Source organism: Lontra canadensis, unplaced genomic scaffold (assembly GCF_010015895.1).
Source record: "Lontra canadensis isolate GAN:19392208 unplaced genomic scaffold, GSC_riverotter_1.0 scaffold20, whole genome shotgun sequence".
Classification (NCBI taxonomy): Eukaryota; Metazoa; Chordata; class Mammalia; order Carnivora; family Mustelidae; genus Lontra; species Lontra canadensis.
In genome coordinates, this window is record NW_022631014.1 from 11,362,192 (window position 1) to 11,389,509 (window position 27,318).

General features: G+C 38.4%; 1 protein-coding gene and 1 pseudogene across 12 annotated transcripts in view; both read left to right on the forward strand.

Annotated features, from left to right (window-relative positions):
- Nucleotides 1-27,318, forward strand: part of RBMS3 (RNA binding motif single stranded interacting protein 3) — a 691,543-nt gene that overhangs the window by 41,830 nt on the left and 622,395 nt on the right. The gene's annotated exons all lie outside the window — the stretch shown is intronic.
- Nucleotides 3,139-3,300, forward strand: LOC116869848 (annotated as a pseudogene).

A 27,318-nucleotide genomic window follows, 5' to 3' on the forward strand; every position in this document is an offset into this window, starting at 1 on the left:
TGGGATCGAGCCCCGCGTCGGGCTCTCTGCTCGGCGGGGAGCCTGCTTCCCTTCCTCTTTCTCTGCCTGCCTCTCTGCCTACTTGTGATCTCTGTCTGTCAAATAAATAAATAAAATCTTAAAAAAAAAAAAAAGAAACATTCTAAGGCATATAAATAGAGGCCTTTATGCTGTCACAGAGAAAATTTTGCAGATAGACCATGCATCAGTTGGAGATGCTTAATCCCTGAAAAAAATAATCAGAGGGAATTTTATTCACTTACAGAGAAATATTTTTGAAAGAATAACACAAAATAGAAAATGAAGCAGGTTGATTTTCTATTTTACGTTAGCTACTTACTAGCAATGTCGTGGCTTTGCTATTCAGGCAACTTGGAGTTGATGGAAATGCATTGGAGAAAGGATATTGTTTTTAGTTGTGAATTAAAAGTTTGAATAAATGCAGTTTTTTTTGTTTTGTTTTGTTTTTTTAAGGGAAAGCTACTAAGAGATACTGAAATGCCAGATTAAAATACTCTTTCCCAGAAAGGTGAGGCAAATAGAATGTGGCATACTGAAAAGAATAGACTTTGAAGAAAGAGAGGATAGAATATGGATCTTGTCTCCAGTGTTTTTATTTCCAAGATCTCGGGAAAGTCTTTGAGCTTTGTCTTTTGAGCTACGGTACCAGGAAGTTTTGAGGAATCGATTGAGTTAAGATTTAAAAGACTTAGCAGTTCTGGTACCAAATGATCTTCTCTTTATGTCATGGGGAGGACTCTGAAGACAGAATTCCCTAGAGCTTTTCCTTCTTTACAACCTAAACAGCCTCCAAATACTCCCTTTGCGTTAAGCATTTTACTGTATCAGACAAATGGTCCCCCAATTTTTATGATATAGTAGCCCCTTTCATTGAAATATATGATCCTCAGAACTTCCTTAGGAATTAAAAATAATTATTTTACATTATTATCTGTTGTATAATAAAATAAAATAACAAGAGAGATTTTTTACTGTTTCCCCCTTAACAAATGATAAACCCTGTCATTTACCTCAAAGTTAAAATTTTGACAGATGTATATGGGAAACAATATGAAAGTGTGATGATAACGTGACCACAGGAAGATTTTGAATTATGGTGCATTTTGTGTGTCTGGATTTTATAATTTTCAGAAGTTGTTTCTAAGTGGTGAAATAAGGTATGACTTCCGGGTTGTGAGCTTTCTCTACTTGTTACATGTTGCTGGTGTGTACAGCTTTTTATCCCTTGTAAGTGAAGACGCAAATTGGAAATATGTCAACATGCATTTTTTTCCTTCTTACGGTTGACTGTGAAATGCTAGAGTCATCTTGATGTATTATGTAAGATGAACGCAAATTGTATTGCAACATCAGTGCTCCATATGCATCCTGCCTTTTAAATAGCAGATCATCGTGGATACAAATAATCAGTTACATGACTCAAAATGAAAGCCATTTATACATTTATGAGGGTCAAAGCCACCAAGCTGGCTAGAGGTGTTCAGCTTCGGGTTACAAACCCTGTAGCCTATCATTTGTCCCTTCTCTTCTGACTGCTATGCCCCTTTACTCAGTAGTGCTTAGTGGTTCTGAGCGTTTTCCTTTTAAGAAGAAAAACTGCTTAATATGTTGTTTTATTTGCCTTTTTTATTGATGTTTAGAAATTAGACATTATAAAAGATTCCAATAGTAGCTATAATGACAAAGAGTGCCCCGGAACACATGATGAATAAGTGGAAAGATAATTAACAGTGATATCTCCAGGCACGATGGTTAGAGTTTTCTAGAATTTTCTATGGGACACTCCCCTTGTGAAGAGTTCTTTTCTCTTCTTTTCTATTTTTTCCTCCTTCCTTTCCTTTTTTTCCCTACCTCTTTCATTTTTGGGGTCAACCAGCATTTACTGTATTTGCACCAAGAACCAGGCATCATACAAAGCACTAAGGAGATGAGAAGTTAAAAAGTTTCTAATCTAGTGAAAATGTTTTCTATTTCTTTGCTTTTAATTTACTCAGTTTTTCTTTATTTACATAAGAATATATGAATTCTAATTAAGGTATAATCACTTGGGATCCTTTAAAAAGCAGTAACGTTCTGGAACCTTTATCACCTAATTTAAGTCTCCACATGTCATAGACATGATTAGAAAGTTAATTCTTTAACATTCGGATAGACCTGGTGAATAGAAGGAGTCCACTTTATTGAATAGAAAATCTTAGTCTTGTTATTCTTGACTACAATTCTCTTAAACTACCTAGTTTAGATGAGGTTGGTTGCTGTGCTAATGATTTTTCATATGTAGAGGACACAATGACTGCACTCTAGCTACTGGTTTTTCTATTTAAGGAAATGCGTCATGTAAGGAAACCCCACTGTATGCAAAGGATTTATAGATAGCTCCTTGGAATTAATTTCTGTGAGCCTTATATAAATGATTGCCGTAAGCTCTTTAGCTACTTACTTTAATACAATAGCACCCCTTTGCCATTAAATGAATAGCGTAGGGAATTTGTGGGGATGCTTAGAACTCTGGAGACGTCCATTGTTTGAAGATTATGTTTTTGACGCTTCTTGTGGAAGTGCATACGTTGTACCAAGAGCTGGACTTGGCATCGCCATGGAGAACACCCTATTCTAGCCTCATCCTTTGGAACTGAGAAGAAGTTGGTGCTGTTAATGTCGACGAGCAAGTCAAGAAGGAATGAGGCTTGGACAGAATGTCACTTGTAAAATCTCCATTTGCGAGGATACTGCCTTAATATCAGATGTCCTACATACATCAGTGATTGTCATGAGGATAGAAGTCTTGTTTATATCCAGATTATTTTTTCCAAATAAAAATGGAGATACAGTTCAGTCTGTTTTCCTCATACAAAGTTGATTTTTGTCACAGGAGCACATAACACGGTAGAATTTATAATAATTGCGGAGTTATCTCTAATTATCAGATTAAAAAAAATAAAAACAAACCAAGAACCAAAGATGTCCACTAGCTCATATTTTTCCTTTAATCTTTTGGATTTGGGGACAGAGCAGTGTTGGTAACTTTCAACTTGTGACTAGGGTAAGTGGAACGTAGGAAATGCTATGATTTCAGTCTCTACATTATTTACATTATCCTGCACTTTATGTGACCTAAACACTTCTCGGCCTTTTGGCTAAGATCAAGTGTATTAACTGATCTTTACATGACCTAAAATGCATATTTAGCTCCAGTATGTTGGGTAAAATTAACGGTCGAAAGAAACAAAAGTCAGAGGCCATTTGTAACATATCTATTGTGTTCTTGGCTCTTTTCTTCCTCCCTTCTCTTCTGAAGCATGCCCATTCTTATGTAGATAAGTTCTAGATAAAATATTTAAAAATCACCTATTTAATATCTTTTTTTAAAAGATTTTATTTATTTATTTATTTGTCAGAGAGAACGAGAGAGAGAGAGAATGAGAGAGCACGCACAGGCAGGCAGAGTGGCAGGCAGAGGCAGAGAGAGAAGCAGGCTCCCTGCTGAGCAAGGAGCCTGATGTGGGACTAGATCCCAGAGCCCTGGGATCATGACCTGAGCCAAAGGCAGTGGCTTAACCATCTGAGCCACCCAGGCGTCCCCTATTTAATATCTTTTAATAATCATTCACACCCTTTTTTATCATTTCCCCCATGACTTGCATTTAAGCATAGCAACAATTTCAGGTATAAAAGAAGTTTTTTCAGACATTATGCAGTTGTAGGCATTTTTGGAAAACACTAGTGAAGCCAGTAAACAGACGCACCCAGTCAGGTATTACCCTTGTTCAAACAGGGCTCTGAAATGGGGCCTGTTTCCTTGGATTCGCCCACTCCACGTGGGAATAAATTCACTGCAAGATAAATCACTACCTTTCACAAGATTCAGAGGTTTTTCTTTCTAAATTTTTGTTTTTATTTTTAACTTTGGACTTTATTAAGAGGACAAAAAAGCTCAGTAGAGTGGGAATAACATAGATTTTACTATGTGGTGGACTTAAGTGCACATTAGAAGTAAGTCATGAACACTGACTTCAACCTTTCATTTTCCTCAGGAGGGACCCAGTTGGAACCATCAGTCACTGTGGCAGAGTAGGGAGGCACAGCATTCTGGTCTGGTCTGGATTCTTCTTTCCTTCTTGGATCCCTTGTCTGTCCCTTTCAATTTGCAGGGCTCTTCTAAGCTTCTTATAGTTAAGGCCTTGTAACTATTTATAGATGATGCACGGTTTTGACTGATAAGGTTTACGTTTCCCTCAGGCACCAGGTCTTTATACATAGTTGGTTCTTTTTCAAAACGTGTGGCTTCCCTCTGTGACTCACTCGCCAGATAACCTGGAATGGCCATGTCCTGGGCTCTGTTCAGAGATGTCGGCCTCTGTGTGCTGTATTTTTAACTTCGAAACTTCTCTCTCCTGTGTCACTGTAGTGGGTAGGATTATTTGGACAGGAAGAGTCACTTCCTTGTTATGTTCTGCCAGCATTGATAAAGCTCCCTGCGATTCCCACGTGCCCTCTCCTGACGCCCTCCACCCCTGACCTACAGTTTAATCACTTCCCTCACACCATCTCCCAGAGGTCAAGAGCTTTTCCCTCTCAATTTTTTTCTCCTTTTCTTTTCCTCATTTTGCATTCCTTCCTTCTTTTCCCCTGTCCTAGTCTGCCTGCCTTTATTCCATTATTTCCTTCTTTTTCTTTCCTTTTTTAAAAAATCGGTTATTATTTTTCTTCTACTTTCATTTCTTTTCTGTTATGAAAACTGGACCCCAAGTTATGAGGATGTATGCCACACCTCTAGATCCCTTGCACACAGGTGAAAGGACATGTGCCCATAATTATGGATTACAACATGGCTTTTAATAACAGCATTTTGTGAACAACTCAAACATTCATCGTAGGGGCATGTTGAATAAACTATGGCCTGTCCATATAATGGAACACTGTGCGGCTACAGACAATAATTGGGAAGCATTCTATGTATTAATTTGGTAACATCTCCAAGATATTTTGTTAGGTGGAGAAAAGCAAAGTGTAGAACAATTTGTACTTTATATTTCCTTTTGTGGAAAAAAAAAAAAGTGGTGTTTGTATGGAGGGGGGTGAATAAGATTCTATTTTTTTGCTTGTTTATTGAAACTAGTAAACACACAAAGAAATTTGTATAGGAGACACAGGAAGGTGCTCATGGGTGTCAGGGGGTGGGTGAGCTGAGGAGTAGTAAGAAGAGATTTCATTGCCATTCCTTTTTGTATTTATTTAAAAAACATGTTAATGTATTACCCAAAAAGTTAAATATAATAATATCATCATCAAAAGTCAAAGTAAGGGGCACCTGGGTGGCTCAGTGGGTTAAAACCTCTGCCTTCGGCTCAGGTCATGATCTCAGGGTCCTGGGATTGAGCCCCGCATTGGGCTCTCTGCTCGCCGGGGAGCCTGCTTCCCTCTCTCTCTCTGCCTGCTGCTCTGCCTTCTTGTGATCTCTATCAAATAAATAAATAAAATCTTTTAAAAAAAAAGTCAAAGTAAGATTCAGGTGAAAGAAAACTACTGACACATTAAGTGTTAAAAAAAAAGTACAAAGAATTCACACAACTGGGTATATTGGTCCAAATCATGGGTGTCCTTCTCACATATTAGTTGCTTATGGTTTGAACTACATAAAATTATCATTATCATTATCATGAACATAACAACAACAAAACCCTTGAATATTGGCCATTGCATATATTTTAATAGAATGTTTACCTTAATTAAGGTATCAAAACTCCATTACCAGTTTGCCTGAGCTCTTGTGTCCTTAAAGTATTATTACATTTCTCTTCTGCACTCTTGAAACCTGTGGAGTTTGCTTTTATTCATTTAACTGGGCCACCTGGGTAGTACTATGAGGTGTGACAGTTATATTTCTGAATTACCTTTCCATCCAAACTTCATTAGCTTTGCAACAGCTGTAGATTAAGCCTTCATAATGTACTACTGGGATTATAGTATTCTTCTGAGAAGTCTCTCTGAATTCCAGACTTTCCTTTTGATTCTAACATCCTCATTGACACCAAATTCATCTTTCTACAAGGCAGTTTGGATCATGTTACTCCTGAGTGAATTCATCCTGTATTAGCCAGGCTTCTCTAGAGAAGCAGAACCAATTAGCACCAAAGAACCACTATTCATCACTTCAGAGTGCTTTTTATATATTTATTTTTTGTTGTTGATATTCATATATTTTCCTTTTTAAATTATTATTTTTTATTATGTTATGCTAGTCATCATACAGTATGTCATTAATTTTTGATGCAATGTTCCATTTCATTGTTTACATGTAATAACCAGTGCTCCATGCTATCTGTGCCCTCTTTAATACCCATCACTGGGATCACTCATTCCCCAGCCCTCTCCCCTCTGAAACCCTCAGTTTGATTCCCAGAGTCCATCGTCGTGGTTCATCTTCCCCTCTGATTCTCCCCTCCTTCATTTTTCCCTTCCTTCTCTTCATGTCCTCCATGCTATTCCTTATGCTCCACAAGTAAGTGAAACCATATGATAATTGATTCTCTCTGCTTGACTTATTTCACTCAGCATAATCTCCTCCAGTCCCATCCATGTTAATGCAAAGGTTGGGTATTCATCCTTTCTGATGGCTGAGTAATATTCCATTGTGTTTATGAACCAACCACATCTTCTTTATCCATTCATCTGTTAAAGGACATCTCGGCTCTTTCCAGAGTTTGGCGACTCTGGCCATGGCTGCTGTGAACATTGAGGTGCATATGGCCCTTCTTTTCACTACATCTGTATCTTTTGGGTAAATACTCAGTAGTGCAATTGCCGGGTCATAAGGAGTGCTTTTTAGAGGATAAGAGAAATGCAATATCAGTCCCTGCATCTTAGTTGTCAGGTGTTTTCCTTCTTCCTTTATCAATAAATGATTATTCGTGACCAAAGAAGAAAAGAAAATGGCATCATTTAGCAGTGTGCTAACTTAATGGGGCCTACTCTGGTTTAGTCTCTCATAACATCAGTGTGTCTTGCTAATGGCTCCATACAGTGTAACGCCCTTCAACTCTTTTCAGAGTTCCCCTCCATGCAAACAATATAGCACATTCACATGGTTTCGCCATACTATAAAATCTTTGGCTATTGTCTGTTAGACTTAAAAAATGAGCAAATTTTCCATTGAAATGAGGAGTATGTGACAGTGGGCACGAATGAAGGTTGAAATGAAAAGTCTTTAAGAACGATGAAGTGGTGATTATTTGTTAGAAGTGCTAGGTGTCTGTTCATCATAAATGTGTACAAGCTGAAATGAAAAAATTACGCTTACAAGGTTAAACAAATGTATAGATAGTATTACACGATTCCTTTTAAGTTCCATCATTCCCTACCACCCAATTCTTCATCCCAGAATTAGGGTTGATCTGTTGCTTTCCACAGATCACATAACCACAGTTAATGACTTAAGAACTCTGGAATACGTCCTTATTTCTCCCAGCCTCTAGGTTAAGTTTGTTGGCAGCCCCATGGCCTCAAAAGTACTGTCTTCTTTCCTCACTACGTGAGCTTTTGTTTGTCGTTCTCATCTCAGTTCAGTCCTCCGTTCTTCATACAAGCCTTCCCTGACCTCCTTGCCTGGGTCAGATGCTCCTGAGTAGATGCTCAAAGCACTGCTTCCTTGTCACAATGTCAAGTTCACATTTCCTTACAGGATTATTTGATTAGTCTTCATTCCTCACTAATACAAAAGTCCCACTTTCAAGATGAGGATAGTCTTCAATTCACTACTATATCATTAGTTCCTGATATAGTATTTTGCACATAACAGACACTGAGTAAATGTTTTTTTAAAAATCTAAGACCATTCAGATCTCAAAATACTCATTTTCGGCTAAAGTTTAGCATTCTGGGTACCTTTATTAAATGTATACTAGGTTTGTGATTTTATCAATTTTCTGAAATTCAAATCAGTATTATTACATTATTCTGAAAAGTAAATTATTCACTGCCAGTATATAGGTAACATAGGTGTTTTTGGTTTCTAATTCCACAACATATTATATATATGTATTTTCTGTTTATAATTCAATTAAAACTTCTCCAGGTTTTTGAAGAGAACCCTTTCTGGTTTCAGGACCGTGAAACCACATCTTTATGAACGATGTACAAGGGCAAGCATATGGGCTTTAAGATGTATATACAATTCTCCAGAGCTCATGGTATAATTAAAATTTGGAAGGGCAGGTGGTTAAGAGGTCCCAGTAATTTATGGTGTTGCTCTAATATCAGAATCTAAAATTTGAAAATCATGGCAAATTCTAGAGTCAATATGTGACCCATGTCAAATGAAAGTGAAAGCCACAAATTAGTTCCCCAGCAAGAGGGTTTATTAAAGGACTTAGAATTAAATGAAAAGAAAAAAAAAAAAAGAAACCAAAAGAAATAATGTATTAAGAATTGATTCATAAAATAGCATCATATAAAACTGGGCAAGATTTAGAGAGATCTCTTACCTCTGCCCTGCATATCTCCAGAGGCCCCTGGACTGTGTTGACTAGACAGATTTATCATTGTCTCCATTCACTAATTCAAAGAAAATCAAGTGTTTCTGTGTGCCGTTCCTTGAGCAGGCATAAGGCCTCATGAACCACAGATCCAGCATCTGACTGATGAGCTGGTCCTCTACTCTGTCATGGAAATGTTAAAAATTTTGTTCTGACCTAAAGAAACTGTGATTGGATCTGGAAAATCGGAACTCCTTGTCACATTCCCAGGATGATTTAAAAGTGTATTCGTTCCTCCGACTTCTAGAATGACCCACCCTGTGTAGCTATTCTGATATTTCTGAAACTCACATCATCCTCGATGACGTCTCTAGACACAACCGTCAGAGCAGACCAGGCTTTCAGCACTCACCGTCTCCACACCATACACATCAAGCAGTGTGTGAACCTTCGCAACACGTACGACTGTTGCTTATTCGGGTCCAGTATAGCTGATGTTCAAGTACACCGCTGTGTGGTATTTTGGTCCCTATTTCTCTACTGGACAAATCTGCCTTCCTGGATTCTCATTGTCCTGTTTTCAGAGTGGGTGTTTGTTTACAGGTGCTAGTGTGGTTTATAATTCCAGTGACGGCTGTCCCTCAACCACCCCTGTACTGGATACATTTTGGAATAAGTAATACTTAATAACTAATATTTTAAGCTAAACTGCTCTAGCTAATATATGAAATCATTTGGGCTGGAAGGGTCCTACAGTGAAGCACAGAGTGCGTCCCCTGTTCTAGAATAGTGGGATGGATTTTTATTGTCTATAAAATCCATTCTGGGTGGGTATCTATTCTCAGCCTTCATTATCTCCAGTGATAGCAATTCCACACCCTCCCTTGGCAGCCTTCCCTATTGCTGAACTAGCCTTGCTTATTAATCCTATAATAATACCTTATGTTCTCTAAATATTGAAGCAGTGCCTAAGTTCCCCCTGCTAACTCATTCTTCCGTGCCCACCCCGTGAAATGCTTCTAGAGGAGGAATAATTAGGTAAGCATGCAGCACCAAATGATGTGTTGCGCAGCCTTGTCCTGAGGCATTCCGCAAGGGGCTTGTTAGGATGGACGTTGTCAGTCCATAGAAAATTAAGCTATTAAATCTGCAGCACTGGGGTGGTGATTGAATTGCTTCTGCCACTGGGATGAAATTGCTTTGCAGACATATGAATTTCACAGCCAGTAGTGTTCTTCCCTTCCTACGTGCTCTAATTGTAGCATTAGATGAATGCACTGATTTGGGGACTGTCTTGGCATGTTTTTGCGAGTGTGGGGACAAGGGCATTGGCAGGATCTGTCCTAGGAGGGTGTGGTCAAAGAATTGACCTCCCTGCAAAATAGGGGTATGGCGGTTAGGTAAGGAACATCCTCGTCCACTTTTCATCAATCTGTGCGACCCATTGTTGGCACTGTTACCTCCTTGACTTTCTTTGACCATTTCTGAGCTTGCACTCCTAGTCTCTGGATGCTCTGCTTGTGCTGGCGAAGAACTTGGGACTTTCTTCAGAGGATTGTTCTTGGGCTGCTGGAGTGCTGAGGTGCCGAAGAGTTCATGCCTACTCTGGTGTGTAGCAAAGCCCAGCTCCTTTGCCTTAGGTTGGGATAAACTCTGACATGCAACTTGCAGCCTGTAGTTCCCCAGTGGGATCAAACTGAAGCTACCCTCTGTAGCACTCCACTAGAAAAACTACTCTTGCCTGGCTTTTTCCCCATTCCTGTTATGCTCCTCCTGCCCCCTGCCCCAGACAAAGTCCTTACCAGTTTATACTGGGAACACTTCTTTAATAAATCTTACCCATCCTCATCTCGGATTTCATTTGTAGGGAACCAAACTCGAGAGTCCTTGTTCTGTGATCTATCTCGAAAGTGGCTCTCAGACTCCTCAGCCTCATGTGGTTAACTGACCTGATTTCCATAGACCTTTACCCATGAGGAACATCTGAACTGCCCTTCAAATCACAAGTTTTGTTCCAAAATTGAAAGGGTCTTTTCCATAGTATTGATTTGAGTCATTTGAAATGGCAAAGCTTACCTGGTAGTCAAACCCCGAATGGTTCCTGTGTGTGTGTGTGTGTGTGTGTGTGTGTGTGTGTGTGTGTGTTTACCTCAAGTGCTGTATCTCTCCTGTGTTCCTTCTGAAATCAGCTTGTTCATCCATTAGAGCTTCTGCTGTGTATTGCCTCTTGCCTTCAGTTACAGAATATGTCTGCCTCTCAAACTGGACTGTGAATTCTTGGGGAATACCTGGTTATCAGAACCCCTGCCAAGCACCTTGTACTGTGTCTTCTTCTCCAGAGCTGTCCAATGGTTGCTTGCTGCCTTGTAACTGATAAAAGGACTTAAGTACATCTATGTTTGTGGTAAAGTACTTATGGTCATTCGGCTTTGATTAGTCACTTTTGTTTCACTTTATTCAACTCAGCTCCTAAAACACTATCTGATTTCTCTCTTTTAGGTTTAATAATTTTTTTAAAGATTTTATTTATTTATTTATTTGGCAGAGAGAAAGAGAGCCATCAAAGGGAGGGGGAAAGGGAGAAGCAGACTCCCCACAGAGCAGGGAGCCCAATGCAGGGCTCCATCCCAAGACCCTGGGATATGACCTGAGCCGAAGATAGTTAAGGCCCAGTTAACCAGCTGAGCCACCCAGGGGCCCCAAGTTCAATAAATTTTTTATCCCATACCAGTAAATATCAGAATAAGCAAAGACCAATGGCAAGGTAGAAAGGAAATGATATATTTGGGGACAAAACAAGAACCAGTTATGAGCATTCAACTGCTTTTGCTCTTTCCCTTCTGTCTTTATCCACAAATAGAACGTGTTTTCTAGTCTGTTCTGCGCGTGTATTTCTCAAATACTTAGGAACATTTCTCAAATACTTAGGAACATTAACTGAGAAACATACTTTATTTTAAAAGTGAATATCTTTCCAAGAATGAAAGCTGACCTGAATGTAATGTCTAATTAGCTCAGGGGCACCAAGGAAAACTTGCCTGGTCATGAATGTTCCAACACTGATTGTGATGGCAATGCCTTCTTCAGTTCTAAATGCTTTAAACGAGTATCTGAAACATCCAGTTATATGTTCTCTTTGTACATTCACCCTGCACACAGTTGGTGTGCCATAAATGTTTTTTCCAATTAATATTGAATAAATAAAACAAGGATGAGACAGATCTGGTACCCTATTTCTTGTGAGTACAAAAACATATTTTCCAAATACATCATTGATAGCACTAAAAAAAAAAATAATGATGTTGTTTTTATGTTGCACATTCCTGCAATCATTAGCAGGCTGACTTTGAAATGAGAACTCAAAGTATAATTAAATAATGACATTGTTCTAGGATGACCTCATGCCCTTATAGACTAGCATATGATTTTGCTTACTATTATTTTCCCAACTACTCTCTAAAACATGGAAAATTTTCAGTAACAGAAAATAGATATTGAAACATTTTAGTAATAGGAGAACCTAACTTTTTACTGAATGACCATATACTTTTTCTTTTTCCCCATTTGGTTGTTATCCTCTTAAATTAGTATATGTGGGAATGCCTGGGTGGCTCAGACAGTTAAACATCCATCTCTTAATCTTGGGTCAGGCCATATTCTCAACATTGGGGGATAGAGCCCCGTGTCAGGCTCCGTACTCAGCCTGGAATCTGCTTGAAATTCTCTCTCCCTCTTCCCCTCCCTCTGCTCATGCGTGAGGGCTCTCTCTCAACAGAAATAAATAAATTCTTTAGAAAAATTTGTTTATGTGTGTGAGGATATAATGTATGTGTATAGTAGTGTTTGCATATACTATGTTTGTATCTGAGAGAAAGGAAGGAAAATAGTCTGGGGAACTCCCAAACTGTTACTTAGTGTATCTTTAAGTCAGTTGTTTGCCACTGTTATGGAATGACACTATCTGATAGATGATTTCCTTTATTCTTATGACTGAAGGGGAGATAGTCAGTGGCCATTGGCATCCAGGACTCTCTTGGGGTTTTTTTGCCCAATTAGGAAACAGTTGCAATAGAGCACAGTAACGTTGAGTGCAGGGTAAGTGACTTAAAAAAGTCATGGGGCTCCATAGAAAATATACATTTAAAAAAATTATGCTCCATGCACTCACACACTCATTCTTCTCTAACTCTAGACCATTTTGGAGGAAGGGCAATCGAAACAAAACAAAACTACTTTCAGTCTATTGGAAAACTTAACTCTTAAATTTGTAATGAAGCTACACTTAAGGCAATTTAGCAATAGTCCTTGTTAGCAAAAGTCCCTGTTGGCACTTTTCCCTCTAAATGGGGTGTGTGACTCTTGAAATAGTCAACACAGAGTGAGGCATATGCCTAAGTTGTGTCCCCATCGCATAGTCGTCGATAAGAACAGAGCGGTGCAGTTGCCTTTGTTATTTTGGTGTAACTAGACTATGATCTTTGATATAGCTGACAGCTCTTCATAGGCTAGTCTGACAACCCTGTTTAGTTTTCTTTTATGTGAGGAAAACCACCCCCAATCCAGTGGAGCAAGGAAATAGGATGAAAGGGCAGTCAAGAGCTTAGTGCTTCATCAGGAAGACCTGGATTTATATCTAGCCCCATGACCTTGAGCCAGTTGGACACTTCTGTGTCTTATTTTCCTCATCTGTGCAATGGGACTATATTACAGCGTTATTTTAAGAATGAAAATAAAAACAGTTTTGTCAAAAATGCTGAACACAGTACCCGACATCTAGCATGTGCTCCTTCCCAGTGTCCTCATTAATAATACGGAGTAGAGTCTTTGTTTCATATCCTTTTGTTTTTATTAGCATGATTATGATCCAAGCTTTTCACAATTCCCGTTTGCAATGCAAATATAATTTAGTGGTTCTCATTCATTCCATGATTGAAAGTAACGATGTCTTCAAGCGCATGAGAAAATTAGGAGGCTAGTCTGCTTGGAATTATTTTCTATTCCTAATTTTGATTAAATATTTTCTTAAAGTAATCTTTTGCATTATTTAGCAGTTTGTTTCCACCCATCATACAAAAAAGTTTGTAAGGACGCTCTCGTCTCTATATTTTTTAAGAAAGAAAAAGCGGTCTGTTTTTATATCCACAGTAATAGTGTTTTGCTTTTGTTGTTTTCTGCAGCTGTGAGGTAGCAGATGATAAATCAAAAACTAATATTTCCAACTATCTTAAAAAATAAAAGTCTCTGACAGACTAAATATGGGCTAAATGAGGCTTATGGATGATTTGTTCTAATTAGATATAAGGTAAATGCTCCTGCAATTGTGACTTTTATTAAAGTCAGAATGTGGTTGTTCAAGCTTTCCCGCATTGCCCTTCTAAAAAATCATTTGAAAATATTTTGGGTCTGCTGTCGCTGAGACAATATGGCTTGGCAGTATATTGGTAACTTAATAAGCTCACCACATTTGTCATGCAGAAACTGTTCTTTATATGCAAAGCTGTCAGACAGATTGAGTATATAATTCTTCTTCGCATGAAATAATATGATAAAACTCCAGTATCAAATTGAATGCTGTACTAGCGTTTGGAATCTTTCATGCATAGGTTGGAATTGTTTTACAATGGAAGTATTGTTTGATGACAAATACTCTTTTTGTAGCATTCATCAGTTACGTTTTAATAGCAAGCATTATCCTCCTGACTGAAGGTCTGCCTTTTCTGCTGTTAACAAACTGGAAAATAAATCTCCTTCTCAGTTATGTTTGACATTTTTTTAATGGTTAACTGCTACCATTGGACTACTTGATCAGTGTCCTAGGTCCCTCCGTTTGTCCCACAAAAGCCGAACATACCTGACTTCGTGTTTTGTGATAAAGCAAAAGATATTTACCTCCTCCCTGGTTTGGATTTAATCTCCAGTGATAATGCTAATATAATATTTTAAGTCTCAGCCCACCACAAACGAGAATCGCATGTGGTATGGACCCACGTAATGCATGTTGGCACGAGCAGGGGGAGAATCAGCAGCTCTTGTGGCCAGAGCCCCTGTAGCAAATTCTAGAAGGTCTGGCTTTTGCATTTTGTTCGGTGGTGGACATCCTTAAAAAACTGGCCCACCCATGTCAGTTTCAAAGGGGGTAAAAGGGAAAGAAATGGCTACAAATATGCACACAGCAAATGTGCTTAAAGCAGCTCTTTGCCAAGCAAGTTCCTGTTATAGCGTGGCCCCGTGCCAAAGCTCTTCCAAGCACTCCACTGCTACTTAATGTATTTGGTATGTGGGAGAAACTCGTAACTCTGGGACTGCCCATTCATTGTACAACGTCTGTCACGTCTGAAGTGTGAGCATTCCAAAGCCAAAGCCTCCCAGCCACCCAACTCAGAGCTCCACACAGAGATGCTTTTTCATGGCGAAGGTTTAAATGCAGTAAAAAGAGACCAAAAAGTACATTGGCGAAATTTGTGAAGACCTGTCCCCCCTTCCCTTCTCGCCTTCCCTCTCCCTCTTCCCCCCTCCCTCCATACCTTCCTAAGTTTCCTTCTTCCCTCTCTCTTCCTCACCCCCTCTCTCCCTTCTCCTGCCTCTCCCTACCCCTCTCCTCTCCTTCCTCGCAACTCCTCCCTCCTTTCCTCCCGGCCTCCCCCTGCCTTCTCTTTGATTTTGTTTTTTATTCTGTCTTATTTTTGAAGGGAGCTCTGTTCTAAATGTATTAAAAATTATTATAAAATATTCATGGAGGTTCTTAGGCCTGGGCCCAGGTAACCTTGATTTTTCAGCTGATCAGGCTTTCTGGTTTTTCTTAACAAAGGAAACCCAGATCTTTTGCATCCCATAACTTCATAGTGAAGCCTCCATCTGGAATGAATTCGGAGTCTTTAACAAATATGTGTTCTCTATTCAAAAACCATCTAAAAATAGTGCTCAAACAAGTAAAAAAAATATTTTGACATTTTCTTCATGTTTTGTGTGGTAAGCACAGTTTGAAACAAGCTTTCTGTTAATTGTCTCAGGCTTAAGAGTCGATATGCTTTTGGGTGCGTGTACAGTCTGTTCTGCTCAAGGATCCAAAATATAAAATAGGACTTGTGTTTGTTAGCAAGGCACCGCACTTATCAAAAGTCAACCTTCACTTAAAACTCTGAGACATAAGTAAGTATCCAAATGAGATGGGCCATCGTGGTCTGCTGACGCACACCAATACTGACTTTTCTTACGTAGTTTTACATGAAGAAAGGCATGGCCAGCCTGTGAGGTGGCGTTTGCAGCCCGAAGGACAAACCATCCTGGATGGAGGGGACTTCAGTATTGGACCAGAGGACTGCCTTCTAGGAAGGCTGAGCCTGACTAAGAAACATAACCACTCTTATAATTTATTAATTTCCTGCCATGCGTTAGACATCACGGAAGTGAGTTTATATACATCTTCCCATTCAATCCTAAAAGAAAATTATTAGTCCCTCTATGATGAGGAAACTGAAGCTCAGAAAGTTTAGCAGATTGCTAAAGGTAAGCTCAGATCAGTACTAGAGGGCTGGTAAACCCGAGCAAAGATACTCAAACCCAGGCCTGATGCTGTCTACTCTGCCTTTGTGTTCACACTCAGGAGAGGAAGAAGTGGCACGATCACGATCCTTTTGGCCAGATCCAGATTTAAATCATTAGAAAGAAGTTAGGATCAGATACCATGTACCTTCTTCCTTTCCCTGGCCTTCTAACACTGTTTGATGGGTTAAAACATAGCTTTGGAAAATCTGAAACTGTGTTTTTGAAAAGTGCTATCGTTAAAATTTTATTGTGACGTGTTTACAATTCTAAAGTGGATGGACATTTACAGAGATGGTTACAACTTAATGAGAACATTGCTATCACAGTATTAACTTCTAGCAATCCAACCTACAGTCCTAGACATAGCTGACAAAAAATGTGGAAAAATTCTCCCAGCCAATGGAAACTATTTTTCCTATTAGAGAAACACTCCCCGTGTGGCCTAAGTGATCCACAGTCTTAGGAATATGCTAGAGAAAATTATGGCGTAGATTTCTATGTGTTCTGATGATAGATGCAGCTTCACAGAACCAAGCGCTGATGTAATGGTGAAACTACCTTACAATCCTAAGGCACAAATGCAAAGAAACCTCACAATACCACTAATCTCTACAGTGCCTAGTGTTCCCAGGATCATAGCTAAGGGACATTTTTTGCAAGGTTGATCTTTTCTGAAGTACATTTATGGTATAAAATAGCATCTGATCATTGTGTTTTAGGAAAGAACTAGCTATTTGAAAAACGAACAAGTCCACTGACTACCTGATAACCTATAACGGTACATACGGAAGGAACTCAAGTCTTTTGTTTTGGCCTCCCCATTTGTGAGATGAGGAAACTGAGTCCCCACACTATACAGTAACAGGCCCAAGACCTAAGGAAAGATAAAAATGGAAGGAGCTGGGAATAAACCAAGCAAAAAACACTTGCTTTGGTCTGTGCTCTAACCTCTGACCAGTGTTGGGTCTTCTTTAAGCATTTTAGAATAAGCTTCACGTCTGTTTTGTCTTTGGTTTGCATTCCTTCTTATGTGCCAGATAAAATACGGAATATCAATCCAGCATCTTAAATATCATAAATTAGTCTTAGGATACATTCTATACCTCACCTGCGAATTATATAAGAGTAAATAAAATGGTTCATACTTTACAGATTGATGTCAACTGAGGCACAGAAAAAGAGTCATTGGCTTGTTGTCAGCCTAACGCTATGTCCTCAGTGCCCTGTAGAATAGAGTCTCTCCGAGAAAGGTTTAGAGAAGTGGTTCTTGGGGAATAATACTTGGACCAGTAGGTTCAGAATTATGAGGGAACTTGTTCGAAAAGGAAATTCTCAGACTCCTCCTTGGATCTACAGAATCAGAAACTCTGTGGGTGGGGACTGGCAACCTGTATTTTTAAAGCTCACAAGCTAATTCTGATGTACATTAATACTTAAAAGTTGCTGGTCTATTTATATGGATTATACTGGTGCAATATACAGCCTGCCTTCCTCCCTTCTTCCCTTCCCTCCTTCCCTCCCTCTTTTCTTTCCTTCCTTCCTCCCTACTACATATGTACCTTAGATTTGCAGAGCTAATGCCTTTTAAGTATATAGTTAATAAATAACCACTATATCAGCCGTGAGTCTGCACTTCCTGTAGTTCAGAGCCAATGTTGTCACCCCTTTGTGGATCAGTAGACTAGCATCATCAATTCTGATACGACTCTTGAAGGGTGTTTCCTTTGCTCATTTCCATCGCTTGCCTCCCCTGTTTGTCTCTGCCACACTTATTACTAATTGGCATCCTTGCTGGCATGCCCCACTGAGAGCTCAGCCCTTGTAGGCTTGATGGCTCCTCGCAATTCTTTCACTCTTGCTGTTCTCTCCCTGCCTATGATCCCTCCCAAGCGGGAGTGTGGAAGGGATGAGTTAGTTGGGGAGGCCTGCTTTCTCTAGACCCCTGCCATAATTCTTCTGGAGATAAATAGGGAGATATTGTTTCTCAAGCTCTAGAGCTAAAGTCCCGTTTTACCAACACCAAATTCATGTCATTATCCTTGTCTGGCTGAAGAAAGACTAAGACAAATGGCATTTGCAAATGGAAAAATCTTGGGGGCAAGCGCTTTGGAGTGTGCCTAATAAGAGACCACTTGTTCTCTCTGTCAGTGTTTCCTGTGTGATGTGAGTGCCTGGAAGTGGTTGTAGGTCCTCACAGATGCAAAATTTCTGATCTCAGTTTCTGATCTCTGGTTGTCCAAAAATGGCTGGAGAGCACTGTGTTGCAGAGTCATTAATCATGATTATTAAGCAATAGGAGAGGAGAGAGCTTCATGGCTGTTATTTAACTCTTAGCAGCCCTATGAAATAGATAGGCCTTAAGTAAACGGTATATATAATTTTTTTTTCTTTTTTTCTTTTTTAGAACAGGGTAATGTTTTCAGGAAAGTCACATCTTTCTGGTGGTGGTGTGGGGGTGGGGGTAGTGGTATTAAATGAACAGTTGCCTCCCAACTGCAGTTCCAAGAATTCTAGCAAGAGCCTCTATCTAAGATAATACGTTCCTGACAAATCAGAGATGCCAGAAATTCCTCTTACAGAGAGGGAGAAAAAAACAAATAAATTAGAGGAAGGCCTAAAGTAAAAATGTCTTGAGAAGAGTGTTGATTTAGAATCCCAAAATAGAGGGCACTTGGGTGGCTCAGTCCTTAAGGATCTGCCTTAGGTTCAGGTCATGATCCCAGGGTCCTGGGATCGAGCCCTGCATTGGACTCCCTGCTCAGTGGGAAGCCTGCCTCTCCCTCTCCCACTCCCCCAGCTGGTGTTTCCTCCCTTGCTGTGTCTCTCTCTGTAAAATAAATAAATAACATCTTAAAAAAAAAAAAAAAGAAAGATCACAAAATAGTACAGAGCTCTGAATTCAGATGATGCTCTGGGGAGGAGAGGGCACATCTCATTGCAGGAAAGAAGAAAATTAGAGCACCCACAAAGATGACCACAAAGGCAAGAGATGGTGCAGAAAGAGGAGATAGAGCTGGAAATAAACATTATATCTTGCAATTTTTGCTAAGGACAAGTCTACTGACAGATTCCTTCTGTCAAAGCAACGTTCTCCAAGTGCTGAGCCTGACCCTCAACCATATGTAGGGGCAGATTTAACCAAGTTTGTCTGTCTTCCTCCAGGACTGGCTACATAATTTGAAGGTGCAATGAAAAATGATAATGTGAGAACTCTTGATGAAAAATTGCTAAGAATTTCTAGACGGCAGAAGCAGACAATGAAACCAAATGTGGCATTGTTCTAAGGAAGCCTTGTGCCCAAGCCTCAAGCCCATGAAGACTGTCTTCCCTTCACCAATTTTTCCAAAATATTTCCCCCCTTTTTTTTCCCACTGCTGTGCAGCACCACTGGAGTGCTGTCTTATGACAGAATGGGATTTTGTTAAAGTGTTTTTTCAACATCATGTGTTAAAATTCTCTCTCGACTTAAACAGCAGTTTTGAGAATGGAGGGACTATCTTCTCTAATGGCCACATCAAATAAAAGTTGAATGTATCTCAAAATCTGCCTCTTCCTCATATTCTTTAGAGCATTAATTCCAAGCTTGTATTAGTGAGATTTGGCAAAATGCCAATTCTTTTCTTCTGTTCAGAAGTCAAGTGTCCTAGAAGAGAGGGGTATCTTTTGCCCAAATCCATCGTATCAAAGGCAAAGCTTGTCTTATCACAAAATCTCCTGCCACTGGTTCACTTTTTAGGAGATGGTCAAATATCTCCATTTCCTCCATGTGCTCTATTTTGCTTTGCTTTGTTTTTTGGTTTAACAAGATAATTGTATCAGTGTTTCAGCAGCATAACAGAAATAATAGCAAATAAAGAACATTTTGTGTTTTTGATCATCTCATGTATTTCTTTTTAAGAAATAGAATAAGACAAGTCCTTTTTGAATAGATAAAAAGCTATCTTTCTTTGATGCTTTCTAATCATATTTTTTGAATTTAATCATAATCTTCTATGTCTTATTAATTTATCAACTGTGAGATATCATTGTTATAAGCATCATGCTACCCTTTCAGTGAGCTAACCACTGACAATAATACTTTTGGCTCATTAGAGGGAAATAAATAAATAGTGCTTTTATACACAGGCATGTATAAAGTAAATAAGCTGTAAAATACTTCATTTATGATATATGTAATTAAGTTTAGAACTACTAAGTTCATAAAAGTGATATTAAGAAATGCCAAAGAATTCAAAATATTTCGTATGTTCTCTCATTTAGTTTTCAACAGTTCTTTGAAGTAGATATGATTATCCTTTTTACAAAGAAAGAGATCCAAGGAAATTGTGTTGCCCATTTTCACTCATTGGTGTTTGAATGCAGGTCTATATTAATTCTAAAATCCATACTCTATTACCATATCACCCTACAGTCTCAAGTAAAACATTTTTACTTTTTTTTCTAAGTATTTCTATTCTATTATCCTTCTTTATCCCGTCTTTTGTGTTTAGTAAGCCATGCAATAAACACCCAGTTTGACCAAGTTCAGGGAAGTGAGGTGACTTGTCCAAGCTTGCTCTGTTCTTCAGGAATCTGTCAGAGACTAGAACGTTGCAGAAATGATACCAGCTTTGTTATGGCCCTAGACCATGCAAGCTCTGCTTAGCTTCCCCTCCTGTTACTAACTAGCAGAATACCTTCATCTTAAGTAGTTTATAATTCTGCATGTGTCTCTACCTATTTAATGTTTATAGAATTATTATTTTCCAACTCCCATCATCTAAAATAATTATTATCCTCAAACAAGGAAGTCAACTGTAGCTGCTTCCATTCTGAGAATGTAGAACTCAGCTCTTCATTTTAGGGACCATGCCAAACACTGCTAATTGGATTTCATTTAATTGGATTAAAACCAAAGAGACACCCCCCCTTTTGTCTGTGTAACTTCACCCTTCTTGTTTAGTCTTCATAAAACATCATGTATTTGGTAAGATAGCATTTTGGGGACTATAACTGGGGTAGCTGGTGGCTCTGAAGTCTGAAGTCTGAAAGTAATAATAATTTCTGGTATAATAGGGAGATACATTCTCACAGCAATAAATTGAGAAGAGACTATACTGAATTCTGAGTCATTTCTAAGAATGGAGGCTACAAATGTGTACAGAAAACAGATAGTTGGCTTCTTTGCCAGATGACTTAGTGGCATTCCATGAGGATTTGAGACTTAGTTCTCTCTACTACTCATAAGTATAGTAAGAAGCCAACCATTATAAAGCAACTTTGGAAGCAATTCGCAATGGATGGAAAGTGGTGAATCTTTTGTTGGTGTTAGTATGTTTTTAGATGGTTTATTTTTGGATTTGGAATATACCAAAAAAAAAATAATTTTCTTGTGCTTTACCCACTGTTGTCTGTTAATCTGTGTTTCTGTCTCATTTCTATTTGAAAGCTAGGAATCACTGGGGGAAAAAAACTATCTTTTAAAGTAAATCTTCAAAAATCACAGTAAAATAAGCAGCTAACTTATTTATATTAGAAACACACAATGGATTGCTTAGCTGTATGCCTGGGATACTACCAAGTTTGTGAGGAATCCATTTCCATAATTGTCAAAAATAAGATAACCTTGAACCTTATGTTTTACTCCTATTTTGACCAATTGTATAATTAAGTGTATGTTAAAATTTATAAATTGTGATTTAATCTGGCAGTTTGCACACATTGTAGAAATAGTTTATACATTTGAGGAAGAGTTGGAGACGGTCCCCTTAAACCCTTTTTCACTATAAAATTCTAATGTAATAAGCCTAGGTTTGTAAGATAAAAAAGTGTGTAAAAACCAGCAAGAAGTTTTGTTGGGCTAATTTACTGGTGTGGGAAAATTGATTTACTGGCTTGCGTTAAAGTGGACTGGAATTTTAATCAGATAAATGTTTTGTATTGTATATTTAAGCTGTTTTAAAAGTTGGGCTATTAGGGAATTGGTTTCTCATGTAGTTGCTGTTTAGTAGGAGAACAGTTTCTGAAATGGTGAAAAGTTTGTAGATATAACTAGATTCATTAATAATCTTGCATCCATTTTTTTTAATCTGATAAAGCAACATGTAAAAACAACTTAAGAAAGAATATGCATGAATCCAGTAGAGGTTATGATTTCTGGTCCGAGTGAACTATCTTTTCTAAATGAACATAAAAGATGTTCATTTTTTGAGATTTCTTTGTCTCCTAAAATGTAGCCAATTACCTGCAGAAACTGTGTTTTCTTCTTAAGTCTAGCAATACCAACATTGATAAATGTTGCTACGTCTAAACAAACTATTTTCATTGACAAAGAAGAGAACACCATTTAAAAATCTTACTTTTTTTGGCCTGAGTGAGTAATTTGAGGAACTTCCCAAATAAATTTTACTACATGGAAGATTCTTTTACGTATCTGTCTATATTTTATATTTTCTGTTAAGTAGATGGCTATTATTTTCCTCTTTTTATGAAAAGAGTTTTCTTTGTATACGATATCAAGCCAGAGAAAAAATTTTCCCAACTTCAAAGATAGATGCTGATGTTTTCCCCAATGGATTATCACTTACTTCTTGTTAGGAATGTTGGTGAATTGAAAGCACCAGGGAAAGCTGGTTCTAACTCATGTTCCTCAAAACACCTGGTGGGATGGGCCGCAGGCAGGTCCTTTCTTCTCCATCATTGTTGTTCTTTCTACAATGATGTGCTTTACTCAGAACCATGCTGCAACCATACATAAGTTGTGCCCTCATTTCACAGATAGGGGCATGGGGAAGTGTACAACAGTTCAGGTACTTGCCTAAGGTCATACAACGATGGGTGGCGAAGCTTGGTTTGAACACAGGTCTCTTTCCCGAGTCTATCATTGCCAATACCGATCTCGGACGGAAGGAATCACATTTTCTCTCTTCCTTCCTCCCTTTCTGGTTCTCTTCCTTCTGTCCTTCCTCTTTCCCTCCTTCCCTCTCTTTCTTCTTTCCTTTCTTGTGTCCTTCTGTTAAAGCAAAGAAACAAAACACCCTCATGTTTATAAATGGAAACCTTTTCTTATCATTTTTGTCCATCCCTTATTTTTGAAGGCATGCTGGAGACCAGGTACTGTGCTAGACCCCATGGAGGGCTAAATAGTTTTGAACGCTATCACAGTACACTGTGGTCTGTAGAGCTTTATCACACAATAGCAATCGTTAGATTCCTAGAAAATATAAGACACCATCTCCTAAAAACTTACATTTCCCTTAACTAAACAGGGGCGAATTAAAATTGTCCTTGGTTCTGTTTCTGTTCAGCAGTTCTGAATGTCCTTTTGGGAAATGCTGGTAGAGAGCAAGTTCCCAATCATAGCTACTATTTTTAGTTTCATAAGGACTATTGTGTCTATAAATGGTATTCCCTTTGTTGAGGCTAATGTCTTAAATGCAGGCCAAAATCAATTAGTTATTATGTGCAACCAAGCCACCCATTAGAAAGGTAACATTTCTCTTTTGTATTTGCTGCCAGTATTTGGCACCTAAACCACAGGGTATGGAATCGAGGTGGGGATTGCTGCTTTTCTGGAACTAGCTTAAACCGACGATTTTCGTGTATGTGTTTCCCTTTCTCTCCTCTGAGAAAGGATAATTTAAATTTGTCAACATTTAATCACAGAGGAAATAAATAAAATAGGTTGCTCTGCAATTCCTCCTTAAAGGACTTCTCCAGAAAACACAGACACCCCTGGTGGCAGTTGTCTCTTACCTCCTGGCTCAGCACCTGCAGATTTGTCTTCCGGAGATTTAACTCCAACAAGTCTTCTCTCAAAGGGCAGTAGGAGTGTTAATTATCAAATGTCGAATTTCAGCCATCCTGCAAACACCACTTAGCCAACTGCGATGGCAGCAATATTTGTCTTGTTAAAGACCCTGAAGTTAAATTACTGCTGTACTATTTTCCTTCAAGGCCAACTTGTTAGTTATGGTGGAAGTGAGCTATTGCCTGGGGTTTCCTCATTCATCTGGACTTTCTTTATTATTTTAAATGATCTCATGAATGAGGGGGCTGCAATTTGCATGCTTTGTTCAGTGAATTCTACCTGACAGTCTTGTCTATGATTTTCCTTGTGAGAAGAACAGAAAGACTGAGAATGAATAAATTGTCTCTTGAAAACTCATGGTTTTATCTATTTCCATCACAGAAATGTGATAGATTTAAATTTTCTTGAGTGAAGGAAGGTATGGTAATAGGAAACAGGAAATCTTATATTCTAACATTTTTGAAGGAAGAGGGGTATTTTTTCTCCCACTCTCTTTTTTGCTTTTTTTTTTGGGGGGGGGGATGCTCTTCAGTTATGCTTTACCTAAAACCGTGATTTCTCCTATTGCTTTTATGGGAATTCCTCTGAAAGATATCAAATGCCTCCCTCCATAGGAAGCCCTTTCATAAGACACAGCTCTTTTCGTCTGTGTGTTTTACTTGACTTGCATTTGGTTTTCTCATCCAAATGTAAAGTTCATCAAGCTCTAATGCAGCTTACTAGAGTCTCCTTGAAAATGCACGTTATCAGACTTACATGTGGGTCTGACTTTTTAAGGGACAGGCTGACAATCTGTGGCCAGAGGAGACCATTAAGGAAAGAGGTTTGATTGAAGTCCTGACAGAGATGTTGATGGCATAGTTAAAATGATTAATTTGGAGTAAGAAAAATGCTTCAAACTAATTAGAAAAATGGGTTGGTCATAGCTCCAGACTGTACATCTAGCCAAGGGGAGCCAGCTTTTTGAAACACGCTGGAAAAGCGACGATATGTTAAAATCACATCCCTCTTTTTTTTATGGAAAGGATAATACACAATTAAACACTGTGAGTTACATTTATATTCGTGGTTTTTCTGTGAGTCTTTAGGCCTTTTACCTAGGTTGATTTTGCAAATTTGCTGACTAGGATTATGGGTGCAGTCCACTTCTGCAAACAGAAATGTGTGGTTACCTGGAATTGCCCATATTAACACAAATGATCTCTCAGTCCAGTGGACCGTGTATTTACTTGCTTGCTGCTACTTTAGGAGAACGCAACATAAAAAACACCATCAGAAGACCTAGCACGCAGTAGGGCTCAATATTTGCATGTGTGCTGAAGCAGCCAAGTGATGCTTTTGAATATGGCAAAAGGAGAAGACTGTGACGTGTTGTTTCCAGTTGATGCTTTGGTTTTGTTGACTGTTTTCTGATGTCTTGTGAACTCTAGGGAAGGCCATTAAATCTTGTCAGAACTTCTGAATTACCCTGGATGGGTCAGTTTGAGGATTATTAATGGGTACTGGCAGGGACATATTTTCAGGTCCTTCTGTATAGACAGCTAAGTTAAAATTTTCCTTAGCTTCTAGAAAAGCTAATGTTTGATATCATAGAGTTGGCACTCTTAGTGCATAAAGAAAATATTACAGAAAAGCATTCCTTTGGCCTGCCAACATAAGATCTCGAAAGCTGTTGACTGTAACTTTCTAACGAAGAGTATATGAGATATAAATTCTTGCCATTTTTCAGGTTTTCGTTCTCTTTGTGTTCTATAAAGCCTACTGGTGGATTTTTCAGTTAATGCCTTCACCTACATGAAAAAGGAGTTTCACCAAGAATGTTGGGAATTCCTTTGGTGCCCAAAAGGAAATATGAAGACTCTGGAGGCTGATGAGAGAGATGGGAAATGGGGAAACCCTAAACATCATACCAGTCAGTTCCTGCAGTTTGCTTCATTTTCTTTTAAAAATGAGATCTGAAATTCTTTGAGAACTTTTCCCTTTTTTATGAAGCATAAGTTAACTTTCTAGCGGTTTCAAGTTTAATGCAAGCTAATGTCCTTCGAGTAACAGCTAGGGGTATGTAAGTGCACTATTTTAGGCTCGTAACTTTTAGATAATTAATACATAGGTTCCATTTGTTGCATGAAGTATGCAAACTAAAATTGATAGGAGAATGGGTAGGTTGGGGACCTGTTTATTTTAATTTTATAAAACAAAACAGACTTGTAATTCTTTTAAATTATTGTCTATTCTGCATATCCTGGATAATTAAAGTTATTATCTATGGGATGCGTGTGTGCGTGTGTGTGTGGTGTGTCTGTGTATGTGTCTGTGTGTGTGTCTGTATGTGTGTGTGTTCATGATAGGGAAAAAGTGGCCTCTTGGGAAGAATGGCATTTTGACGAATCACAGGAAATAGTAAATTATGTGGATTCCACACAGTTCCCAAGGCTATAACAAAGATTTTACCTCTGAAATTCATGAACTAAGTCCGAAGGGAGCATGGATGGAATTACAATTCAAATGGTTTACTTTGGGAGGAGTACAGGGCGGGAAAAGAATTACATTTTCTGTTTATTTCTCCAAACAAAACCTGTTGTGTTAGCCACCCTCAAGAAGGAGAGAAATGCGAACTCTTATAATACATTCTAGCCATGTGAAGCACAGAAGCATTTATTTAACATGATGCTAGCCTTAAAAAAGTTTGTTAGCGATCATAATAATAACTTATTCAAAACATTTCAAGAGAAAATAACTGTACTGCATAAGGTTCACCATAGACATGCAATGTAATGAAGTAAATGGTAATATGGGAGTGTTCCAGATTTGTCCATACTTGCAACACACTGACTCTCTTTATAAATACAATTTTTTTCCTTTAGTTTTTTTATTTTCCTCTCATTTGAAGTCTTTTGGTTGTCTTGTCAATTAAGCTAATTAAGGCTGAAACTAATTCCCCAAAGGGAATATTGAACTAAAACATTTCAGGCAAATCATTTCCAAGACTTAATCTAGTCAAGAATATTAATAATATGCAAGTGGGGTTATGCATAAAAGGAATGCTATAAAATGCAACATTGTTCCTGGTGCATATAGTCAGACAAAACACTGCATTTACTGTCTCCAGAAAATGAAAGTTAATTTATGCAGTTCATCAACAGGCTTTATTATAGTATCACATATTTGTGGTAGACCTAAGGCCGTGGGAACTTTTCACTTTTGACTCTACTCCTCTAGGAAAAAAAATGTCAAATCAAATCACTCTTTATTTTTAAAAAGGGGTACAACACTATAATGGACATATAGTTTATAGTCTTGGCTTTTCATTAATAAGTTAAGTAGTAGTTAGCGAAAAACTAAAATCTTAAACTCTCTGAGCTCCAGTTTCCTCCTAATTGAGGTCACAGGGATTCAGGGTCGACTTTCAGTAGCAGATTGAGGCTGGCTTCAGAAATGAGAGTGTACAGTTCTATCCAATAATTGATCTTTAATAAAAATGTAGATTAG